Source organism: Cervus canadensis, chromosome 22, assembly GCF_019320065.1.
Source record: "Cervus canadensis isolate Bull #8, Minnesota chromosome 22, ASM1932006v1, whole genome shotgun sequence".
Lineage (NCBI taxonomy): Eukaryota > Metazoa > Chordata > Mammalia > Artiodactyla > Cervidae > Cervus > Cervus canadensis.
Genome location: NC_057407.1, coordinates 49138297 through 49147973, shown reverse-complemented (window position 1 = coordinate 49147973; position 9677 = coordinate 49138297). Strand labels below are relative to the sequence as shown.

Below are 9677 nucleotides of genomic sequence, written 5' to 3'. Positions count from 1 at the left end.
ATGTCCAACTCTTTGCGACCGTTTGGACCATAGCCTACCAGGCTGTTCTGTCCATGGGATTCTCCAGGCAGGAATACGAGAGTGGGTTGCCGTGCCCTCCTCCAGGGGATCTTCCCAACCAGGGTATTGAACCCAAGTCTATTATGGCTCACGCATTGGCAGATGATTAGAAATAAGGATGGACTGTTAACAGTGTTCACATAATTTACAGCTGAATTGTGGGAATATTATTTTTTTCCATATCTGAATACTCTATTTTCTAAATACTAATGGATCACTGGTATATGAGTAACTAGCATATTTAAAGCTAAATAAAATAATATAAGCTTGAAGATGGAAATCATTTTCTTTTATAGCAGAGAATTGCTACTAACCCTAGTGCTCAGAGGACCCGGAAAGCGACTCAGCATGGCAGGAAGTCTAGAATCCTGGAGACCCAATTCTGCTCCCTCATTTCATGATGAGGGAACCAAAGCCCTTTGGGCCAAATGTCTTGCTTGAATCCCTGTAGTTCATTAGTACAGTAACCAGATTTTCTGACTTCCGTTTGAAGTCAGGAAATAGCTTTCACACACCTCACATATCTTTTTTTATGACTTTTAAAAAATTTAATATTGGAGAATAATTGCTTTACAGTATTATGCTGGTTTCTGCCATACCTCCACATGAATCAGCCACAGGTGTGCATATGTCCCCTTCCTCCTGAACCTCCCTCCCTTCTCCCACCCACCCCCCCGTCTAGGTTGACACAGAGCACTGGGCTGAGCTGCCTGGGTCTCACAGCAGACTCCCTCTGGCTGTGTTACACACGGTAATGTATATGTTTCCATGCTGCTCTCCCAATTCATCCCACCCTCTCCTTCCCCTACTGTGCCCACAAAGCTCTTCTCTATGTCTGGCCTCTGTTCTTGCCCCGCAAATAGGCTCATCAGCACCATCTTTCTAGATTCCACACACATGCACTAATATATATTTGTCTTTCTCGTTCTGACTGACTTCATTCTGTTCGATAGGCTCTAGGTTCATCCACCTCATTAGGACTGACTCAAATGCATTCTTTTTTGTAGCTGAGTAATATTCCATTGTATACATGTACCAAAATTTCTGTATCTATTCATCTGTTGATGGACATCTAGGTTGCTTCCATGTCCTAGCTATTGTAAAAAGTGCTGCAGTGAACATTTTGGGGGTACATTCAATGGTTTTCTCAGGATATGTCCCAGGAGTAGGATTGTTGGGTCATATGGTATTTCTACACCTAGTAGATATCTCCATACTGTTCTCCATAGTGGCTGTATCAATTTACATTCCCACCAGTGCAAGAGGATTCCTTTTTCTCCACACCCTCTCCAGCATTTATTGTTTGTAGATTTTTGATGATGGCCATTCTGACCTGTGTGAGGTGATACCTCATTGTAGTTTTTATTTGCATTTCTCTAATAATGAGTGATGTTGAGCATCTTTTCATGAGCTTATTAGCCATCTGTATGTCTTCTTCAAATAAATGTCTTTTAGGTCTTCCACCCATTTTTTGATTGGGTTGTCTGTTTTTCTGGTATTGAGCTACATGAGCTGCTTATATATTTTGGAGATTAATCCTTTGTCAGTTGTTTCACTTGCAATTATTCTCTCCCATTCTGAGGGCTGTCTTTTAATATTGTCTATTGCTTCCTTTGTTGTGCAAAATCTTTTAAGTTTAATTAAGTCTCATTTGTTTACTTTTGTTTTTATCTCCATTACTTTAGGATGTGGGTCAAAGAGGATCTTGCTGTGATGTATGTTAAAGAGTACTGCATATGTTTTCCTCTAAGAGCTTTATAATTTCTGGACTTACATTTAAATCTTCAATCCATTTTGAGTTTATTTTTGTGTATAGCACTAGAAAGTGTTCTAGTTTCATTCTTTTACATGTAGCTGTCCAGTTTTCCTGGCACCATATATTGAAGAGCTTGTCTTTTCTCCATTGTATATTCATGCCTCCTTTGTCAAAAATAAGGTGCACGGGTTTACTCTGGGCTTTCTATCTTGTTCCATTGGTCTATATTTCTGTTTTTGTGCCAGTACCATACTGTGTTAATGACTGTAGCTTTGTAGTATAGTCTGAAGTCAGGAAGGTTTATTCCTCCAGCTCCACTCTTCTTTCTCAAAGCAATCTTTCTCAAGATTGCTTTGGCTATTTGGGGTCTTTTTTGCTTCCATACAAATTGTGAAATTCTTTGTTCTAGTTCTGTGATAAATGCCATTGGTAGTTTGCATTGAATCAGTAGATTACTTTGGGTAGTATAGTCATTTTCACATATTCCACATATGCATGGGTCATATGGTATTTGTCTTTTTCTGACTTATTATAGCATGACTCATAGTCATGTTATATCTCTCCATCTATTTGTGTCAGCTTTGATTTCTTTCATCAGTGTCTTAGAGTTTTCTTCATACAGGTCTTTTGTCTCTTTAGGTAGGTTTATCCCTAGGTATTTTATTCTTTTTGTTGCAATGGTGAATGAGATTGCCTCACAGTCTTAATGAGAACTGCTCACTTAAGCCCATCAACTTAGTGTCTCACACACAGCTAGAACACTTCAGAGAACACACAGTAGCTTTTATATGCAGTCAGTACTCATGAACAAAAACGTGGGAAATCTTTGGAAATTTCTGACAGCAGCCCGGCTTGACTTGTGAGGCTGACGTATCTGGGTTTGGGCTGGGACAACTGAGTGACTGAGTTCCCTCTCTACCCAGCCTCATCCTCCAGCAGTAAGGTCCAGGCCTGTTCATGTGGCTCCATCAACAGTGAGTAGACAGCCACCAAAAAAGATGAGCCTTGTCATTTGTGACAATGTGGATGCACCTTGAAGTCACCTTGCTAAGTGAAATGAGTCAGAAAAATACAAATACCATATGACCCATGCGTGTGTGGAATATAAAAAAAAAAGAAGAAGAAAATTAATGAACAATCAAAACCAAAACAGACATATAGATACAGAGAACAGAGTGGTGGTTACTGGATGAGGTAGGGCAAAATAAGTAAAGGGTATCAACTGTGTGGTGATGTATGGAAACTAAATTTTAGGTGATGAGCAAACTAAAATATATGGAGGTAGAAATATAATATTGTACACATGAAACTTATGTACCTCAATAACATATAAATCTTTTAAAAATCAGTGAATTTCTCCTCAATGAAAGGGAATGCTGGACAGTTCCAAAAATTTAAAAGAGCCTGCACCAAATTATGGCTGGGAAGTGTGTATGTGAAATTGTCATAAGAGCATCGGTTATAATTTAGAAGATTCTCAGAAGTTTAAAAGAATGAGGACGAGTGCTTGCTTCGGCAGCGCATATACTAAAGTTGGAACCATACGGGAAAATTAGCATGACTGCTGCGCAAGGATGACATGCAAATTCGGGAAGTGTTCCATATTTTTATATAAAAATAGAGTCAAGGACCTACTGTATAGCACAGGGACTTCTACTCAACACTCTATTATAAACTATACGGGAAAAGAGTTAAAAAAAAAAAAAGGACAGATATATGTCTATGTATAATTGAATCAAGCTGCAGGACACCTGACACAAACACCACATTGAAAATCAACTATACTCCAGCATAAAATATTTAAAATAGAGTGAGGACAAGATCTGCAAGACCCTTTCCAGCTCTGTAATCCTATTAAAAAATAAATACAAATGTTAGCAAAACAGAACACACAAAAAGAAGAAAAGAACAGTAAGTGGAAATATAAGACCTCTTGAAGACAGGCGTGAAACGGGTACACTGCCATTTTCATCACATTGCTAATCAAAGTCAATGGAAAAGCCAACCCAGATTCAAGGAAGAAGGAAGCAGATTTTGCTTCTTTTATAATATTTACTTTTTTTTGTGATGCTCCAGGTATTAGTTGTGGCATGTGAAATCTAGTTTCCTGACCAGGGATTGAACCAGGGCCCCCTGCATTGGGAACACAGAGTCTTAGCCACTGGACAGCCAGGGAAGTCTCAGATTCCACTTCTTAATGGGAGAGGCTACAAAGAATTGTGGTCATGTTTGCTATCTATTACAGTTATCTGAGGAAAGTGATCTGTTCCAACAAGAATAAGCTACTATGTCCCTGTATTATTCAAGGTACCCAGATTCTAGAGATGAGCCCACATCTAAAGATGCATCAGTTAAGCAGCATAAAATAATGAAGTCCCAGACTTGGGATTTGAACTTGGCAGAACAAGGGCAGAACTGAGACCTTTAGCCATGATTTTCTTCACCGCTCAACTCAAAGAGCAGCTCTTCCAAATTGTTATTCATATGCCCAAACCAAGTATTACCAAGTGCTTTCCTTTGAGCCTTCCTAGCAATATATGGGTCATTTGCGATTGTCCTTATCTTACATGATTGTGTAGTAAAATCATTTTTCTGGTTTGAAACCCCAGTCTAAATTTAGACTACTTGAGGACAAGCACTGCAACTTGTCCATTACTGCATCTCCTAAGCATCAGGCACAGCAAGTACACTGGAATACAGTTGTACTTTAAGACGTTTGCATGGATATTTATAACTAAATTTTGTAGGTTTTTTTTTTCTATTGTGCTATCTTTGGCAGAGTTTTTAAAAAATGTGTATCTACCTGATAAAAATAATTTGGAAACTTTCCTTTTAGTACTTCAAATAATTCAGATATTGTAAATTATGGGGCACATTCATGTAGGCATCTTGGATTGGGAGTATATGGCTTGCTGCTTCACCAGTCACCTTAGTTACATCTTAGCCATTTTCTCATTGTGCATCATCTGCTCTGTACCAAGCCCTTTCCACCACCCCCATGTATCTACATATTACAGGAACACAGAAATTGTCCATTTAGGGCAACAAAAGTCTCATGAACATCATGTTGCTGTGAATAGCAGGTGTCTGAAAGCTTCCATGCTTACCTTCAAGTTGGAATACAAATTAGAGAAAGAAAAAGAATGTCACAGGTGTTGGAGAGCATGCTATGCTCCACTGCTGAGTGAAAAACGCGTTTTGCTGAAAGCAAGCTGCCACCACTTATGAAAAGCTATCGGGGCTCAGAGTCCAATTAGAGAGGAAAAAAAATCAATAGTGATTCACTTCCTTGTTAGAGGAATTGATTTTCCTGATAAAGTTCACAATATTCTTAGAGTTGGTCTTAATCATTTTCTGGGAAAATGGCACAGCTCCAGCTCTCCCAAGTTGTATAGTTAAATTGAGATCAGTGGTTTAGCAGTGCAGGGAGTTACAAATCAATCTCATCAAAGAGGAAACTGCATCCCTCAGACAGAAAGTGAGCAAAAATACCAGCCAGACATCCCTCTCTCGCCAAATATTCAGATGTTTATTTTATCTCTTTTTAAAAAAATCTAGGTAAGGACCATGATCTTCCAGTTTTCATTCGGACCTGAATATCAAAATGGATATATGGTTTCATTTTTCTTGTTTTGATAAATAAAACTGTGCCCTTGGGTTTAGAAGACTTGTCTGTATTCCAGCTCTCTCTTGCTGGCCTCGTGACCTTGAGAGAATCATTTCACTTCCCTGAATTGCTCTTCATCTTTAAAAAGAGATTGGATTTGCCGATGTGTGTGCCAGATGTATATGTGGATATCAAACAATCATGTGTAATTCAGCAATTACTTGTAATTAAGCAATTACATATGGCAGACACTGCTTCAAGTGCATCAACTCTTTGAACTCTCACAACCACCCTGTGGAAAAGCTATCATTATCCCTCCATTTAGAGACAAGGACACAGGGATGTAGAGAGGTTTAGGTAATTTGCCCAATCTTAATTCTTATTCAGGGCCACATGAAACACAGGGGCTTGATCACTGTTTCTAGAAAGGATTCTAGAACCAAATAAATTTGGGAAACACCACCTCCTATATTCTCCTTTTGGGAATTTGCATTTGATGTTAGTTAATGAAAGGTTCTGGGGAGTCCGAAAGCAGACACTAGTTTATCTCAGCATTTTTCAAATAATTTGGTTATAGAACTTTCTTTTTCATGCAATACTAGCAACATCCCAAAGGACAGTCAACTAAGAATCAGAAAATATTTGAGTTCCAGTTCTAAACACAAGTTCTTAAGTGAACTTGAAAATCGCTTAAATTTTACAAACCTCAGTTTCCATTATTAAGCTAGTGAAACACCTACTTCAACAAAGCATTTATCAGTACATGAATTAAATAAGATGCCATATGGGGAAGCTCTTTTGTAAATAATGAAATATTACACAAATGCTAGATGTTATTTTCATTAATTCAATTCTTTGAACATGAAATATGAGAAATGGTTTCCCAACCAGAGACAACCCTTGTCACTCAACCATTTGTAAAACTCATTCCTTTTTTTTTCTCTTTTTTTTCTTTAACCATGAAGTCTACTCCAAAGTTACTATCCAAACAGCAAAATAATTGAATCCCATTAAAGGCCTTTTTCTCTTATATTTATTTAACAAGAGTCTGTATTCAATCTTTGATCGAATGATTGCTCTAAAAATTAATTCTGTAAAATCCTATTTGAGACTGTTTTAAATTAAACACAGAAACCTGGAATTGTTTCAACAGTTGATAAATACATTACCTGTGTATAACCAACTGTGTTCTAGAAGTTCATCACATCTCATTTTTATTCTTGTTGCTTGTCATTTGTTTCCTACTGTTGCTATCATGTTCTGTATCTCCTCTACATATTCTGAAACACTGCTATTTTGGCACTGTGTGTTGCATTAAAAGTGAAATTCAGCATGAGAAAGATCCTCTGGATTCAAGAAATTTAATGATCAGAGTACCATCAAGCAGTGTGTGTGTGTGTGTGTGTGTGTGTGTAGTAAGTTCCCTACTTACAAACCTTCACGTTGCAAACTTCAAAGGTGTGGACATTGGCTCACATGTCCAGTCACACAAGTTAGTTCCCTCGTCTGGTGTACATTGTCACGTGCACAACTCCCCTACAAGTGGTTGTGCTTCAGTGTACAGCACTGCTTAGAGTGCAATAGAATAGAATCTTCACAGCAGCTGGCCCTGTGTCTCCTGTTGCTGATGATCCTCCAGCTCTACCCTCTCCCACCTCCTCTCCCTCCTCCAGTCAGTAACTCCTCTCTCCTGTTCACTGCATGCCAGCACCTGTATGCCAGCTGTTTACTGTATCACTGTACTTTCCAAGGTACCACACCGCAAGATCGCGGCTTCCCTGATAGCTCAGTTGGTAAAGAATCGCCTGCAATGCAGGAGACCCTGGGTTGATTCTTGGATTAGGAAGATCAGCTGGAGAAGGGAAAGGCTACCCACTCCAGTATTCTGGCCTGGAGAATTCCATGGACTATATAGTCCTTGGGGTCACAAAGAGTCAGACACGACTGAGGGAATTTCACTTTCACTTTTTACTGGAAGATTAAAAATGTTTTCTTTATTTTTTGTTTTTATGTATTATTTGTGTGAGAAATATTATAAATCTATTACAGTACAGTACTTTATAGCCGATAGTGTTACTTAGGTACCTAGGCTAACTTGGTTGGACTTAGAACAAGTTGGACTCATGAATTCACTCTCAGAACAGAACTTGTTCATATATAGGGGACTTACTCTACAAACTATGGCCTGCACACCAAACCAAATCCTTCATCCTGTTTTTGTACAGTCCAGGAGTTAAGAAAAGCTTTTTTAATAGTTGAGAGGCATGGAAAGAAATAAATACCATGACAAGTGAAAATTATATGAAATTCAAACTTCAGTGTCCTTAAGTTTCACTGGAATATAGTCACACTTGTTTGTTTACATATCATCTGCAATAAGGCAGCCTTCACAGTATAGCAGCAGAGTAAGTAGTTAGGATAAGAGATGGTAAGCTTCACAAAACCTAAAACATTTACTGTTTTACCCTTTATAAAAGAGTTTGCCAACCTCTGTTTTATGTTCAGTATTTTCATACAATGGGTTTTGCCTGAGAAAATATAGTTCCTCTACAGAACAGACATCTGGAGACAGATTTGGAGAAATAAGCTTGGTTTGCTTAACTTTACTTAACCTATAAAAGAAGACTATGGTTTAGTAGAAATATCAGGGGGCTTGGACCTTGGCAATAAGGAGTTCATGATCTGAGCCACAGTCAGCTCCCAGTCTTGTTCTTGTTGACTGTATAGAGCTCCTCCATCTCTGGCTGCAAAGAATATAATCAATCTGATTTCGGTGTTGGCCATCTGGTGATGTCCATGTGTAGAGTCATCTCTTGTGTTGTTGGAAGAGAGTGTTTGCTATGACCAGTGCGTTCTCTTGGCAAAACTCTATTAGCCTTTGCCCTGCTTCATTCTGTACTCCAAGGCCAAATTTGCCTGTTACTCCAGGTGTTTCTTGACTTCCTACTTTTGCATTCCAGTCCCCTATAATGAGAAGGACATCTTTTTTGGGTGTTAGTTCTAAAAGGTCTAAAGGTCTAGTAGGTCTTCATAGAACTATTCAACTTCAGCTTCTTCAGCATTACTGGTTGGGGCATAGGCTTGGATTACCGTGATATTGAATGGTTTGCCTTGGAAACGAACAGAGATCATTCTGTTGTTTTTGAGATTGCATCCAAGTACTGAATTTTGGACTCTTTTGTTGACTATGATGGCTACTCCATTCAACAGAATGGGAAAGACTAGAGATCTCTTCAAGAAAATCTGAGATACCAAGGGAACATTTCATGCAAAAATGGGCACAATAAAGGACAGAAATGGTATGGACCTAACAGAAGCTGAAGATATTAAGAAGAGGTGGCAAGAATACACAGAACTTTACAAAAAAGATCTTCACAACCCAGATAATCACAATGGTGTGATAACTCACCTAGAGCCACACATCCTGGAATGTGAAGTCAAGTGGGCCTTAGAAAGCATCACTATGAACAAAGCTAGTGGAGGTGATGGAATTCCACTTGAGCTATTTCAAATCCTAAAAGATGATGCTGTGAAAGTGCTGCACTCAATATGCCAGCAAATTTGGAAAACTCAGCAGTGACCACAGGACTGGAAAAGGTCAGTTCCCATTCCAATCCCAAAGAAAGGCAATGCCAAAGAATGCTCAAACTACCGCACAATTGCACTCATCTCACACGCTAGTAAAGTAATGATCAAAATTCTCCAGGCCAGGCTTCAGCAATACGTGAACTGAGAACTTCCAGATGTTCAAGCTGGTTTTAGAAAAGGCAGAGGAACCAGGGATCAAATTGCCAATATCCGCTGAATCATCGAAAAAGCAAGAGAGTTCCAGAAAAACATCTATTTCTGTTTTATTGAGTACACCAAAGCCTTCGACTGTGTGGATCACAATAAACTGTGGAAAATTCTGAAGGAGATAGGAATACCAGACCACCTGACCTGCCTCTTGAGAAACCTTTATGCAGGTCAGGAAGCAACAGGTAGAACTGGACATGGAACAACAGACTGGTTCCAAATAGGAAAAGGATTACGTCGAGTCTGTATATTGTCACCCTGCTTATTTAACTTATATGCAGAGTACATCATGAGAAACCCTGGGCTGGAAGAAGCACAAGCTGGAATCAAGATTGCTGGGAGAAATATCAATAACCTCAGATATGCAGATGACACCACCCTTATGGCAGAAAGTGAAGAGGAACTAAAGAGCCTCTTGATGAAAGTGAAAGAGGAGAGTGAAAAAGTTGGCTTAAAGCT

At 38.9% G+C, this 9677-nt stretch overlaps 1 non-coding gene across 1 annotated transcript; it reads left to right on the top strand.

The window, feature by feature from the left end:
* The first annotated feature begins 3319 nt into the window (after nucleotides 1-3319).
* LOC122425201 lies at nucleotides 3320-3425 on the top strand. The gene has a single exon (XR_006264750.1). It is a non-coding gene; the product is annotated as a U6 spliceosomal RNA (small nuclear RNA).
* Nucleotides 3426-9677: the final 6252 nt, after the last annotated feature.